Source organism: Takifugu rubripes, chromosome 3 (assembly GCF_901000725.2).
Source record: "Takifugu rubripes chromosome 3, fTakRub1.2, whole genome shotgun sequence".
In the NCBI taxonomy this organism is placed as follows: Eukaryota; Metazoa; Chordata; class Actinopteri; order Tetraodontiformes; family Tetraodontidae; genus Takifugu; species Takifugu rubripes.
In genome coordinates this window covers 6,589,510-6,605,780 of record NC_042287.1, presented here as the reverse complement: position 1 = coordinate 6,605,780, position 16,271 = coordinate 6,589,510, and the positions used below count along the sequence as shown (strand labels likewise).

Genomic DNA, 16,271 nt, shown 5'->3' with positions numbered 1-16,271 from the left:
CTGTCCAGGTTTCTTTCTTTGTTCTTGGACACGTCCAGCGGAGCGTTAAGATGAAACAGTCAGTAATAAGCACGGGAAACCTGACACGACCCGCTTTGGTTGACCAGTTCCCCTTGTCTTGAAACCGGTCAACTTCAGACCACACATTTGTAGATCCCTGACTCACAATTCCGACCTGCAAAACTGGACCGATCCTTTTTAATTAGGGAGCAGAAGTCAAACCTTAATCTCTAAAGATGCCCATAGAGGAATCTATTTTTTCCTGTGACACATGCACATTTTAACAATGTGCTGTCCTTGGTGTATCCGTGACAGAGGCGGAACACTGGGAGAGGGGCTCCACCATCCACAGCCAGCCTGGGCAATTAATTAAGTCATTAGCGGGTTCATAGTTAACAAGCTCAGCCTGTTGGCTGCCTGTAATTGGACGTGTCAAACCCCGGGTGTCCTGTGCTCATTGTCTCTTTGATTGGGGCTCCGTGGAGTTAATTAGCAAATTAACCACTTGAGTCTGGAATTCTGGCCCCTGTATTGTGTACAGCCCTGGATCTGAAGTGGAGCAAGGAGGAGATTTTCTAAGATACGGCAAATTAAAGGTAGAATCAAATAAAGGGGGAAAGCTGCAACTACTGATGCATCACCAAGAGTTTCCTGTTTCACTTGCTTGGCATATGGAAAAATGAGAGCTAGCATCGGGATGCGAGGCGTATCGGCAGCCCTCGGACGCTGATGTCAGCGTTCTTGAGCCTGCAGCAGCGCGGGAGCATTTCCATTTGTTGTCGCGATTGGTGTCAGCATATCTGGGATTCCTGGCTACAAGACAAATAGAACAACTGGGATTGAAGGTTGCCCAACTGTTGCCTCTGTCTTCATCAGGAATGCTAACTATGAAAGCTAGCCTTTGTAGGCAAATGGAAGGTCGACTGTAGGCAAGTTCTACTTGGTAGAAACACGCTGGGAGATATTTGTGATGCCTCCTACAGACGCTCCACCTTCGTAAGATCTTTGGTAAACTTGACACACGCCAGCCGCATGGAACCACACGCACAGACATGTATGTTTACTGGATTCAAATTTCCCTTTCACAACAAAAGCTCGTGTAACAGGTAAAAATTGAGCGAGGCTGAAGCTAAATTGTTCATTTCCAGTTTTCTACCTCCACCTACTGCTTCCCGATCACTTCTGATCCAGCTGTTGCATGCTGGGAGAAGTCGCAATCCAGCGGTGCCGATATCCATGACAACGGCACGCCCTCTCATCCTCGATGCCGCTGGCAGGTGGGCGAACGTAATCGCAGAATATGAGATAAAAAGCGCCCCGGCGACCGCAGCGGATCACCCTCTCCTGTGAAGCGTAACTGCTTCATCAGCTTATCCAAAGTTGGAGTTATTTAACAGATGGATCGTTTACAAATCCAAAAGCAGCTTTGGCTCCCTTCATCTGCGAAAGTGACAAGAGGATGAAGCTTCTAAGAGGCACGACTCAACCCGACAGACAATAAATGCTATAAAACTGCGACTTTGACCAGATGTGTTGTTCTAAATCATATGTCAATAGCCCAAAGCCCTCGTGTATGTGAACCGGATGATCTGTGGTGATCACCTTGTGCACGACGGTGGCAGATTGCACTTGAGGAAGGATAAAAAAATGAAAGCAGCACCTGCAAAAGGCTTCAGCCCCGCTGTTACTCATCATCCTCCCACAAGGACTAGCACAGACTATAAGCCAGGATTGGAGACCACTTAGGAAGATGACAGATGGGATTGCTAACAAATCCCCTTATCCTCAGCCCAATTCATTTCCATAAGTGTCAACGTGGCTGCAGTCTCCTCGTGAGACAGAAACTTAGAACATAGAGTGATCTGGCGGAAGCTTTTTCCAATCCTTTATGGCTCCTAGATGAGCAGGGATGCGCCCTGGAAGGTTGACAGTGTCACCCAGACGTGAGGATGGATGACTGTCTAAAGCAGATCGGATTTGTGGGATAAAGGGTCACATCAGTGTGTCTCTGTGGGGGACGGTGGCGTTGACGACGCAAGCAGGAAAAAGGTGTCGCAGAGACGAGGACTGTTGCAGCGGGACGGGACCGGTTCGGACGGGACCAGTTCGGACTCTTGGTCAGCGGGCGATGAGGAGGTAAAAGAAGTGGTCAAACAGTCGAGGCAAGAAGAGCGAGAACAAGAAAACTGTGCAAAAGAGTTTCCGATTTTCCTGCTCGCCCACCCGCTGTAAACACCATAAGAGTGTAATAACAGCTTAACGTCTCCAGTATTTACAGCGAGTTTTTCTTAGTCTCTCACAGATGTCTTTGTCAAAACTGCCCTCGGGGTACTTCACTGTACCCAGGTGTGCTTGCGCGTGCATGTGTGTGTGTGTGTGCGTGTGTGTGTGTGTGTGTGAGAGCTCTAGAGTTACAGTGGGGCCCCTGAGTGCGGCTGTCTCCAGCTGTCTCTGATCCGGGTGAATCAATGAAAGGCAAGACTGGCGGAGGGCTGACAGGTTCTGTTGACGCGCCGTCGTCGTGCGTCTGGGAACATAAATGCACGTTTCAGCCTCATTTCACAGATTTGCACCAACTAAAGTGAAATTGGCGAAGGGCTCCGCCGAGTGTGCAGGCCCGCAGCAGCAGCGGGGGCCCCTGCAGACACGGAGGCGACAGAAATCGGACTTCAGATGTCACCTTGTGATGTGCCTGCTCTTTGTGTCTGTCTTAGTCCTTCCATTCCCTCCCCCTCCGGTCGATTTCCAAACAAGGAAATTAGCATTTCCTTAGATCCCGCAGACAACAATCCTTCATATTTAAATGTGGGTGACAGTTGTCATATGTCACATCCTGAGCGGGAGGAGCTGCCTCCTGGATCCTTTTGAGGGGACAGGGTGTCCAGCTGACGTTGAACCCCTCAAAAACTGCTTCCTGCCCATGTCCTTTGTACAAGGACCTGTGTAGCGCCACCCTGACCTTGAACTTGACCTCTTCCTTCAAGGTACAGCTTTAGGTGGAGGTCCGTCTTCCCTTCGTCGTCTCATTGATAGGACATAAACTCCAGAACCTTGAGATCTAGACAACATTGTCCCCGGCTGCTTCCTGTGGACAGCGGGAAGACAGAATCTGCTGCCGGGGTGTTAAAAACGTCTATTTTTTCCACCATGGGGACACTTTCCTCCTCTTTCCTTTCGGTTCTGCGCCACAGTCCAACCGTGGTTGTGCTGTTTACCCTGATGAGTCTAAAGTTTCTCCTCCATCCAACTTGGGGAAATAGTTCCAGAACCTCCCCGGCTTGGCACCGAGTTGAGTTTCACGCAGAAACTCGGTGGCGAAAGTGGTGGTCAGCGTTTCAAGCGCTCCCTCTCCTCTCTTTCTCTGCTATTCTTACCTCTCCGCGTCTCCTCCTCGTGCTCGTCCTCCTCGTCTCTCCCTCTACTTTGACATGTTCGCTGGGCTTTTATTATTTAGCGTTCGCCAACCGCAGAACACAAGACCTCGTCATGCGCACATCGGGACGCGAACACACATTTACAGAACAGGAAACATATTTCTCAACGCGCGCACACACACACACACATACACACATCTGGGCTTGATGCCGTGGTATACATGAACACGCTGCCGACGTCTCTGAAGCACATTAGCTAATGTGGGGGGACGGCTGGGCTGATTTACCAGCTAACCTAATGACTATTTCATGTAAGGATGAGAGGAAGAGCAGCGAGGAGGAGGAGAGGCAGCTCCTGCTCTCCGTCGTTGTGTCGTTCTTTATATAAAAAGGGTCCTTCCAAAGTTTACATCTGATCACAGCATGGAGGGAGGTCAAGATGAATCAGCAATGAAATTGGTTAGAATTAAACGTTGTGACCTGTTCGGATTAAAGTTGAACTGGATTAACCTTTTCTGACCCAAAAGATTAAAAAACATTGAAAAACTTTGACGGTATGAGCACTAAGAATAAAGCTCGACGCCCAGTTAACCCAGATTCTACAAACGAATACACATTTGGCTAGATTGATCATCCCAATTTACAAATGTTTCTCATGTAAATGACTATATTCTCCACATATTCCTGTTTCTGACTACCTGAACTGGTTAATTATGCAAAACTGAAGCTGTCAGATTGACAACACAGGATTTATTACTCACACCCAGCATTCAGACCCAGTAATCCCCCATAACAAACTGACTGAGAGTCCTGGAAACCAGTGCAGGTGTTTCTGGTGCTGGCCCGCTCCACTGGTTCAGTCCGACCCACGGTCAAAGCGTTTCCTTCAGCAGGGGTCGCCTGAACAACAGCAATCTGACCTCTCTGTTCTTCCAGAACCAGCGCCACAGCTGGAGGTGCAGCAGAAGTTGTGCACGGAGGCACGCCGCCATCAGCAGGAGCCACTGATGGACCCCCCCTCCCCCCGTAGAAGCTGATTTAGCCTCCGTTCCACCAGCACAGGGATGCTTTCTCTTCCTTTCTTTAATATTTGCAGCACATTTCTTAATATCGCGAGAACAGAAACTGGAAGAATTTCTCAGTGTGATGGGCAAAAAAGAGAGGAGGAAGTTTGTGAGCAGGGAGGAAACAGTTAAGCTATTTAGGAAAAGATTGAAACAACCGTCTGGACGTTCTAGTTATTGCTTATGTGCGACGTGACGGGTGCGTATTTTCATTTCAAAGGGAATCTTCTGCGTTGCTGCTTCAGTCTCCTCCCTCGCCTTCATCGGGATTTGTTTCCTTCTGTCTCATGTCTGTCTCTCCTCCTCTGGTTCTCCTTCTCTGTCACATTTTGCTGACTGTTTCTCCCGCCTGTCCCATTCAATTCATCAGTCAGACTCACCCTCCCACCTCGCAGCCATTAAGTTGATGTGGCCACCGTCCGAATTACAAGCAATGAGGAAAGAAGAAATCCAAATTCCATAAATCAACCTGAGAATTCACAATGAAGGGGGGAATATACATCTATATGGAGCACAAAGATAGCTGCGGCTAATGAGGGATGCAGCTAGTGGTATATAAGCATATTGGGTCTGCAGAATAAAAGACTTTTGTGTTTGAAGCCACCCTCAAACCAGCCACGTATGCACACTGGCCAAGGCTTTGTAGCGACAGAATCGGTGGTCACATTAAAAGCTGTGAGCTCCGCTAACATTTCACGCCTGCCAATAAAAATGTTCTCTGTAAATGAACTGTGCTTAGGTTCAGCTCAACACAAGGCTAAACATGAGGGATCGACCATATGCTGAAGTCAGTTATACGTAATTAGGCTTGCCTAGTTCAGAAATTCAATGTATTGTACCTGATCGTGATCCCATGCAACTGTACGTATGGAGAAACACCCAAAGTCGCTGTTGCACAATCACTTTTTTGCACAATTAGCACTGACATGACAATGATGCACAACCATAACTGTGGTTACCTCCCACTTTAACAGCAGCTTTAAAGTGAGCGCAACACAACATCACAGCTATTAATGCACTTAACGAATCTCCAGCTAACGGCCTCAGCTCACTTATAATTAGCATCACATGGTTAGCAGCTCCCAACATGTTGTTGCACACACTGTTTTTGGTCTTTTTTACCATCAAACCTCCATCTGGCTCATATCACCAGCTCACTTGAGTTGATTGTGGGGTTTTTATTTGCCACGTGTTCTTAATATGGTCTGAATGCAGGTCGGGCGCTCGGGTCAGTGGTCGAGGGTCTTCCGACTGCTTATTCATGTTAATATCAGGTGTAATAGCAACATATTTCCCCATTTTCTCATTTCTAAAATGCGTCTTGGTCACACCTCAAAAACAATATAGCTTCTTGCAGTGAATTTATATTTCTGGATAGAAGTGTGTGTTCTCCTGTCACTACCGTAGGCCAGTTGAAGAAAATATATGCTACAATAGAGCCAAACTGATTTAATTTTCTTTCCTTTAAAGCATCCAAAGCACTGGCTCAGACTACAAAGGCGGCTGGGGCCCATTATGCTTCTCTGATGGTACATCTGTGAAAATTTAAATGCAAAATGCAACTCTGCCGTGCATCCACTAGAGTTACATCAAAAAGAAAAATGTATGTGAGGCAACCCGTGCCTTGTTTTTCAGAGAGAGGAAGTCTTTTCTTACAAAAAAAATCTGAAAAACAGACGCGAAAGCGTTCCGCCCTGAAAAACTGAGGTAACAGCTCCCTACGTGTCAAATGTCTTTTCCAGCGAGCTCCCCTAGCGTCCATCCGTCTGAAAATACCTCAATAATAGCCACAGCAGACTCCTGATGCTGGACTTGCGTTGCGTGCACAAGCTGTGACTTTAGCGCACGTGGGGCAGCTGTCGAGACCTGACCGCTCCACCTCCGAACACCATTAAATGATTTCTGGAAGGACTACTGTTAACTTCAATCGCACGCAAACCTCATCACAATTAAAGTCACATGCTTTAGATTTGTGATGCGTTCACTGACACACAGGCAGCCTCATTAATTCCAACACACTCACACATTAGCGGAAACTTTGTACAAACCTCTTTCTTTTTTCTTCTGCATGCTGAAAATTCTCCAAATCACAAGCTGGGAGACCTTATAAAATATTTCTTGTGATACCATCAATAACGGAGTGTCTTTGTTCTCCAGCTGCCTGCTTCGGTAGCGGGACGGGAGGCTCGGTTTATAGAGACACACGTGTGCACGTACACACTGAGACACACCCATCGCGGTCCCCAGGTGCAGTTCATAAAGATGGAGCCTCTCTTGAAGGTGAACCCCATAGTGAGCGAAGGCATAATAACTCTCTCCCCCCACCCCTTTCATGCATTCTTTTGTCTCCATTCTATCCAAACGTAAAGAAATCGATCGTTTTTAAACTGTATCCTTTTACAAAGCAAAAAGCAGAATTTGAACTGTAAAGAATTTAAAAAAAAAACAAATCGCAAAAAAGAGGGGGACGATTTGATAGAGGCCGAGGGCCTGGAGAGAGGGGGTGGAAAGATGGAGGGATGCAGCTTTTATCTGGAGGAGGGAAAGCCAAATTAGAAATGTGGCATGATCCCCCCCTCCTGGGACTGAGGCAATTAGCCTGCCCAGAGGAGCTGCCAGGAGGCTGGGGTTGGGGGGGGATGGTGTCAGTTTAAAAAAATGGGTGGTGGTTGCGGTGGAGGGTGACAGCGTGGGCCAAGGGCGTGTGGTGGATATGAAAGCAAAGTGGCTCATATAAATAAGACGGAGCGCTGCAACATGGAGCCCGCTGTGCGCCGTAATATGTAATAAAGGATGAGGCATTGTGTCATAAATGCAGGAACAATCTCCTGATTCCAGATTAAAACTCCCCTGGATCAAAAGAAAATAAAGCGTCAGTTTAAAATAATAGAATTAGGGTGTTTTAAGTATGTGGCATTAAAAATAAGGCTTTCAAAAGCGCCACAGGTCTCAGCTCATCCTCTCCTGCAGCAGGACCGAGGGATTCAGTACAATTCCTTCCTTTCAACTTTAAACTTTCAATTATTTAGCTAAAAGCTGCAACATCCCCCAAAAAGGGAAAGTTGGACTAAATGGAAAACTCTGCAAGGAGGAGTGTGTTGTGGTCGGTGCAGATGCACAGCAGCTGCACTGTAAAGTGAGTGTGGATGGGGGGGCGGGGGGGGATTAAAATTGCTGCCACACTTGGTCGTTTATCCAGAGATAAAAGCAGCAGTGAAGTGAGTGAAGGTACGTCCTGATTCGGAAGGAATCAGCGCCCACGTTTCTTTTGCTTTCTTCATTTTCTGTCTGTTCCGTGATTCATGAGCAGCTGCAGAACAGCAGTAAGCAGGATTACAGGTGGGGGAGAAAGGGAGGGGGGGCAGGTGAAGGTGGGGGAGCAAGAACGGAGGAAAGGGAGGAAAATAAAAGTCAGCAGACACAGCCCAGGATATCTAAAATGTGGGGGAAATAGCAAAGATGCTGAGAAACAGGGAAAAGTCAATAAAGAAGGACCAAATTCAAACTCCAAGTCATAACTGCTCTGGAACCTGGTCTGGGCCTCTCATTAGAGCGGGTCTGTCCCAGTCCAGCAGGCTTGACAGACAGACGAGGTGTGAGGAGGGAAACCTCCCTCCACCTTGGCGAGCTCACCAGAGAGCTGCAGGATCATCACCGGTGGCAGCAGGGGGAGGCAGGCGATGTGAGTGACAGCTTCAAGAAGGCAGCAGGAGGACGGGGAGATTTACCGTACAGGCTCAGCAGTGTGTCACCAGGCAGCCAGGCAGCCAGGCAGCCAGGCAGCCAGGCAGCCAGGCAGCCAGGCAGCCAGGCAGCCAGGCAGCCAGGCAGCCAGGCAGCCAGGCAGCCAGGCAGCCAGGCAGGCCGGTGACGCCTCTCTTATCTGACAGGCACACTGCAGAACAGCAAAATCCCTATATAAGCCCCTCCAGCACTCCTCTGAGATATTCTGTGTGTGTGTGTGTGTGGGGGGGGGGGGGGTTGGTGTGCGTGTAGGGACCAAATCAGTTCTAAAACTGTGTGTGTTGGTGCGTTTCTGTGTGTGGCAGAGAATGTTGGGGATCTCGTTATTTTTCGTGTCTTCCAGTGTAAAGCTGCCTACTTCTACCTCCCCTTCAGCACTGTGTGATCACTCAAGGTGAATGGACAGGACACACACACACACACACACACACACACACACACACTCACACACTCACACATCCTGTCCTTCCCAATTTTCCTCTCTCCAATGCTGCACTGGCAGAACTGCTCATCCTTCACCAGGATGACCTGGAATAGCACTTGTGTGTGTGTGTGTGTGTGTGTGGGGGGGGGGGGGGGGTGTAAATTCACTCATGTTTTCGGATCCAACTCTGTTCGAGGGGCTCAACTTTTAGGCCCCACAACGTGAAGAATAATTAAGATGTAGAATTAAGTTAAGGTTAATGTGTGTGTAGAGATTATCCTGGGATTAGGGCCAGGTCAAAAGGGAAAATGAATGTTAATCAATGGAAAGGCCTGACAAAGACAGCTGCACCAGTATGTGTGTGCAGGACAGAGAAAAAGAGGGTTAGGGTTAGGGTTAGGGTTAGGGTTAGGACCTGCAGGGAGGCTGATATTTACACTCTGGTAGGTTTTACATGCTGTCTTAGAGAGTTTCAGCTTTGAAATAGGGAATCCAGCCATCATCAGATGTGCTTCTCATGCAAATTTACATTGAAAATTCTTGTGAGTCTTTAAACATAAATAATAATCACCTCAGAATCACTAAAATGACCCGGTGATGTTAAAAAGAATCCAGCTCACTTTCTCAAAGAACGTTACCTTAACCTGTTGTGGAGGTTTGCAGCGACTCATCATCCAATTAAGAAAAATCATATGCGTGTTTGGATGGGTGTAGAACGCTGCATTTTCCAGCCGGGTGAACAGGAATTCAACATAAATGATGCAGAGACCCTCTCCTGTTGTGTACGCGTCTCTGAGATCACGTCCCTCATTTCCGATGCTTTGAAATCAATACATTTCCCACCATATATAGAAGAGGGGAAACAAAAAATGAATAAAAGAAAGTGATGAAATTTTGATGCTAACAGCCTTTTGCTTTTTATTTGACAGAGGGAACAACCCTCGCTGCCGTCTGTCCCCTCTGGCTATACTGTATGTGAAAAAAGTCAATATTTCAAGAGGGCAGAAACTTATTAAATATTTCAAACAAAGAAATTCTGACGTCCTCACACACTCGTCTTCTCCCTCTCTTGCTTACTCTTGCCCTCCTAGCATCGTCACTTCTATCCCATATTTTTCTGTATTTTTCCAGTTTTAAACAAAGACAGAAGCGACGCTAACCCAGACCCCCCCGTGTTCTCCAACCGACGGCCCTCCTCACGCGTCTTTCTGCTGATCCGGTGGAAATTTGAGGCTGAGGAGAGGGTTACAGTGAAGGTTAATGGGTTTTTCGGTCGACGATGGGTTGAGCTGGGGGTTAATGGTTTTCAAGGTTGGGCAGTGGATCAGCATATGGCCGTCTGAGGCACGGAGATACCTCGGTGTCCGATTCATCATGACGGGACAATCAGCAAACCCACCTTGAACCCATGGAAGCCACATATTTAATAAATGTCCACTTTGCTGTTTCTCAATGGGTGCGAACAAGAACCAGCGGGACCTTTTTGTGGAAGTTGTTGTTTTGTTAGATAAATTTGCATTAGTTTGGAAGTGTTTAAGCGTGTTCAGGTGTAATGAATGGAATTAAGGTTTTTAAAAAAGAGAACTTTGGAAAATCCAACTTAATTCGGGAAGAAAAACATCGGGTTTTTCAGCATAAGAGCATCATCCCAAAGATCTCCTATGGGAAAGATGATCAAAAGCACAGACAGCAGAAACACAAGGGCCTACTGGTGTGATCTCAATATTTAAAATGATTTATTAGCATCTAAATTTAGTTGCTAATCCCACTGTGTTCTGCATGCAAGAATGCATTAGTATAACGGGACACACTGAAACCAGCCACGTATAACATTCTAAAAATAACAGTGTTGTTGCTGGAATAGCTGGAAGATTACTTTTAGGTTTTTCAGTTCCAGATGTGCACACAGAGGGAGAATCTCAACTGTCCTGAAATACTGGATTTCCTCCTCTCACTACACTACAAATAATCTAAAGCAATGGTCGTATTTTTTTTTTTAAACACTCTGAACATTCTGAAAAGAACACTGTCTTTAGTTTTTGGTACCCTTGTTGCCCTAAATTACCCAAAAGTTTGTGCGGGTGGTGAAAAGAGTCTCTGGTAAACAGCCTCTGCACTTCAGAGGGATGCTGCAGTCAAGTAAAAGTTCAGTTCAGATCAAAATTAATAAATAATCTTAATCTCTGGGCTCTGTTTTGACTGCACGTCTTGTTTTCTTCTTGTAAAAGAGCCACCCGACTGGATCCAGTCACGTTGTAATCACATCACATCCAAGTATCACGTAACACATCTGCAGAGGTCAACTGCGTCGCTGCACGCTCCAGTGGAATGATAATGGGGGCTTTTCCGTACAGGTTGAGGTGTTTTTAGGGCGGAGCCGTCATAAAGACCAGCCTGAATCCGGGATTACGGGACTGAATAGTGCGATGATGGACAAATTGCAGGCCTGTGAGCTGAAACAGCCCTCTCCCTCACTTCCTCACACACAAAATTGTGAGGTGAGAGCTGAGGATAAGGAAGAAAGAGGCAGGTGAATTGTTCTAAAACGGGGGTGAGGGAGGAAAAGAAAGAGCGCGGAGGAGAGATAATGAGAGCGCAGCCGAGTGGTGCGGGATAAGGCCCCATCATTAGCTGTGGGGTTTCAGAGAAAACCTGCAGAAAAGGCAGAAGTAAATGAGATTAGAGAACAAAAGTGGCAGAGTGGGGTGGGATGAAGAGCAGAGGGAGGAGTGGAGGGCTGAGACGCACAATAATGCAGGTGGGAAAGGCACCGCGGACTTCTAATCTCCACTGGACACCCGTCCAAAGCAGAAGTCAAGGAAATCATCTGAAGGCACCTTCACACGGTTCAACAGCCCGCAGAAATCAGCATCAAATATCTTAAAAGAAGACATGTGACAGCTCACTGCCACTGGTAGACCACCAGGAAATAAGCCAACACTTTCCCCATTCCTGAAAACGGAATAATTAGCGTCCCGCTGTTCAAACACAGCCCACAAGCCCAAGACAATCTTGTGCAACGCGTGCGTGTGCGAGCGTGTGTGGCCACACTGTCATGATAACACACACAGGGCAACCATAAACACAGCACAGCTGACACATCCAAACACCTCCGTGAGGTCCTCCACAGCTCCACTGTTCCCCCGGACTCAGGGATCCAGAGCCGATCCCACTTCTATCCCACTTTCTTCATGACATCGTCCCCCTCAGCTGCTCTGCCAACTCTTCAATCACAACTTCCAACAAGCGCCCCGACGTGAGAGACAACGAGAGAAAGAAAGAGACTGTCGGGAAATCAGAATCTCACCTTTAAACGTCTCCAAACCGCCGGAGTCCCGTTTCAGTCCTCGGCCGCTCCGGTCACGTCACCCTTGGCAGGTGCCATCACGGCCAAATAGTCCAAGAGCGGGAAGGGCTTTTCTCTAAATCTCTCTCTCCTTCTCTCTCTCTCCCAAGTCTGAAGAAAAGCAACATACGCTGTGTGACTGTGCGTGTCCGTGCGTCTGTGTGTGTGTGTGTATGTGCGCAACTCCAAAGGTCCTGGAATTCCTGAGTCCTGCGCTAAAGAGCGAGCGTGGCTCAGCTCTCTCTCTCTCTCTCTCTCTCTCTCCTTTCCTCGCCCTCCTGGCTATGCAGAGGAGGAGAAGACAGTCAAGGGGTGGGACAGAAGACAGAAGCAGCTTTCAGCCAACTCTTTCCTTTTCTCTTCTGCCTTCGTCCTCTGTCCTTTTGCCTTCTCTATTGTCCAACTTTTACCCCCTTTTTGCCACATCCTCAGATAGCAACTCTTTATTCCCTCTCTCTCTAGCTCTCTCTCCTTCCCCTGACACACACCCTCCTCTTTCTCTCCGTGCCACTCCCTCTGCCACAGTCCAGAGGTAGAATCACTCCCACACATGTGACACCCTGCCCGCAGTGTCTCTCCCTGATTAGAATTCAGCCTATTGTGTCCTCGCAGGTTTGCTACTGTGTGAGCCCACGTGTCTCCGCTCCTCCAGCGCTTCTGCTTTCCCGTTTCTTCTTTCAGGCAGGACAGTCTGCAACTTTGATGACGATCAAACTTAATGGGCTTAACGCGCGGGCATGAGATAGACTTGCTCTGCAGCGCACACTTTGCCCCCCCCCCCTTCCGCCCGCTTCCTCTTTTTGGAGCTTCTGATTGACTCAAGGTTGAGGTCCTTACAATGACAGCTGCGCTTTAAGGCTCTTTTTCCTTTCGCCTCACAGCTAAGTGAAAAATCGGTTGCGTTCGGGGCTGATGCAGAACAGATGCACGTTTGGGGTTTTGAGGGAAGGAAGAAAGCAGAAAGGAAGAGCAGCGTTCAGCACACAGTTGCTTCTGTCAGCCCAGCCTCCTCTGGCATGGCATCGCCTTGGTGGCGCAGCCTGTTTCTCTCCCGTTTGGCCATAAATGGTTCTCAACGCAACAAGTTTGCTTTGGAAGATGTCAGCAGTTGCCATTCGGGGAAGACCACGACACATTTCGTTTTTGAGCTGCTCTTGCAAACGAAAAATAGTGAAAACTTTATTTGAAGTTCTGTGTTTAAACTCACAAATAGCATTTTATCATAACAAACTGAAATGCTAAAAGGCTATTTTTTTTACCATGGCTATTCTTGTTTCTTGTAAACAAGTAGCCTCTGAGTATTTTAAAATAATTAAAATCAAACAATTAGGCATCCAGATAATGACAACCTAGGAGCCTACAATAGTTGCTAGGGTATTTGCGGGCAAAATTAGCAGCTTTTTGTAGGCCACGTTGCTGATAACACACCATCGTTTGACCAAAAATAACTTCATGTGGCAAGTGAGCATGGTGAATGTTACAGCAGACAGGCCCCTGAAGTTCTTGTTGGACAATGGTAATAATGGCCACTAGGGGCAGTAATGAGGAAAAAGCTATTAAGGAAGAAACTACTGATGTGTATAAACAGAGAATGACTCACTGTTTCTATCGACTGTACAAAAGCCAAAAGCCAGTAAAGCCCTTAATATGGCGGAAGGCTTTTTTGCTGTCATCTTGAGCCATTTGCCAGACTAATGACTACGAAGCAGTTTTACTCTGACAAAATAACAAAAATAGAAGCAATACTCATAAAACAGGCAGTCCTGATTGGCTGGATTATATCCTCTTGTTGGAGATTAGATTTTCATTCAACATCTATACAGGTTGATAAATTAAAGGGCAGACTGAAACAGGTAGATACAGCACACACACACACACACACACACACACGCACACACCATGCAGCACCGTCTGGCACATGCACTAAGTCTGCATGCACTTGTACTTATTATCACAGGCGAGGAAGCTCGACGCGGCGCGGTATCAGTGACGCATGCTTTTCCGTGAGCTATCGGGACAGGGCACAACCTGCTGTAGTTCATGTAAACACACATGCACGCAAACACTAAACAAGCACACACCCACTTGTGCCGTCTGTCTGGCGTCTTGCTGGCACCATCCAGGCGACCATCTCTAGAGGAGCCAATCACAAATGCCAGTTAGCAGCTTTCATTATCACACTCACATAGATACAGTAGGTCCTGAGAGGGTAGAGATGGGAAGAGAGGGAGTGTGTGTCTTTATGTGTGTGTGTGTGTGTGTGTGTGTGTGTGTGTGTGTGTGTGTGTATACAGCTGCTGCCCCCACTGATACAGTACAAAATGGCCATGAAATGGGAGTAGATCTGAAAACAAGAACACGATAGGACAATTGAAGTAAACAGACACCAAGAGTGGCATCAGAGTGTGAGCTGCTGATCAGAGATATGGAGTTACATAAGATAAACTCTGGCTCTGTGAATCCCCAACTGTTAGAAACCACCAGGACAATTCCACACATAAGAATAACCACCGGCCGTGGCTAAACTTAGTCATTTTCAAAGTGCTGCTGGCACTAACCCTACTGGGAGTTTCCATTACAAAGTGGTTGAATTAAGTTATGTTCCTGTAACAGATGTGAGAGGAACTAGAAAAACAGCAAATCAGTCTGAATCCCACACCAAGATGTACAAGCTCTATACAAGAATATCAACGAGCAGGGAAGAAATTGTGAATAGTCGGCATCGATGGACGGTCTGAAAATGTCGAAAAACTATGTCAGACTTTTTCACAGAAGACACTTTGAATATTTTTGTCTGCTTTGTAGCACTTTCATGTGCAATAGCAACGCTAATGTTAAAAATACACCCGAGCAAAGTCCTGTCATGAGGCACAGATGTAAGAAAAGGCTGCCAGAACAGAATATCATGCGATATAAAGCTATTATTACACTCTGCTGTCTGTAAAGGATCTAATTTCTCTGCTCGCTTTTACTTCCCTACAGCAAATCAGTGACTATTCCTTCACCTATACGGGAGAGGTACTGTATCTTTAAATGTCTCCACCTCGGCTCCATGCAGTGGACAATGGTTAATTCCACTCTTTCCTCCCATCGTTTCTTTTCTTTCTTGTGCACATGTGCACCTTAAGCGCTTGGCTGCATGTGTGTGAATGAGATGTGACACCACACATAAAGGCTGAGAAGCCTGGAAAAACTCTCCCGTGTCACAGACCGGACACAAGCGTGTCAAACTGTCACGCCATGACAACAGCAACACCGCCACGACTCCCCCACAGTCCCGCCAGCCTTCTCGTAGTTTCCATTGCAAAAGAAACACACACACACACACACACGGCATGCTGTGTGATTTCATTACAAGAAATGTTTGGTTCTGCTGGTGCCTCTTGAAATTTGCAGTCTATAATTTATTTATCGGTTATTGATTTTTTACTCCTCACTGTGTACAGAGGAAAAAACACACACACTCATGTGCACACATGAGGGGGGCTGCAACCCCTTTCCAATCCACAGAAATACTGTATAGGTTCCAGTGAAGAATCAGATCTTCTTTGTCTCTCTCTCTCTCTCTCTCTCTCTCTCACACACACACACACACACACACACACACACACACACACACACATACTGACCCCGCTGCCTCTTTCTTCTCCCACAGCTAACCTGACTCAAAGAGGCCTGTGGTGCTTTCAAATCCATCCACCTTCATCTGAACGACCCACCACCTCCTCCCCACCCCTGTAAATCCTTCCGCTTCTCCATCATCGCTGGCACACCCCAACCTCGGCTCTGCTCTCCTCCCCTTCACTACCCCACCCTTCTTTTGTCCCTGCCCTCTTTATCCTGACATCATTTGTCCATTTTAACCTCATCCCTGCAGTTGCCTTCCATTACTGTACATTTTATTCAATTTATTCTCTTTTTTCTAATTTATTCATACTCATGCATGCACCCTGATTTCATTTTCTGCCCCCCCCCCCCGCTTCAGTAACACCATAACATTCATAAATCTACCATTGCCTCATCTATCCCCCTTCAATTTATCCTTTATTTCTAGAACAACATCATCCCTTCACGCCTCCATTCCTCCCCCTTGGCCCATCCCTCAATTTCTATTCTCTATTTGTTCAAGGTCTCTGTTGAAAAAGCCACTCTCCTCCCAGGTCCACACACACACACACACACACACACACACACACACACACACACACACACACATTTCTATCTTTTTAAGGACATGACTGACATATTACACTCCCAACCCCTTACCCTGACCCCAGCCCTCATCCCAATCTTACTGTAAACCCAATTTCGCCTTAACC

The 16,271-nt window shown here is 47.0% G+C and overlaps 1 protein-coding gene across 2 annotated transcripts in view; it reads right to left on the bottom strand.

Moving 5' to 3' along the window:
* The window catches only part of sema3b (sema domain, immunoglobulin domain (Ig), short basic domain, secreted, (semaphorin) 3B), a 68,848-nt gene extending 56,443 nt beyond the window's left edge, over positions 1–12,405 (bottom strand). For both annotated transcript variants that reach the window (XR_003887764.1, XM_029833197.1), the window contains exon 1: positions 11,914–12,405. The gene's annotated coding sequence lies outside the window, so the exon portion shown is untranslated. The remainder of the gene's footprint in view (positions 1–11,913) is intronic.
* Positions 12,406–16,271: the final 3,866 nt, after the last annotated feature.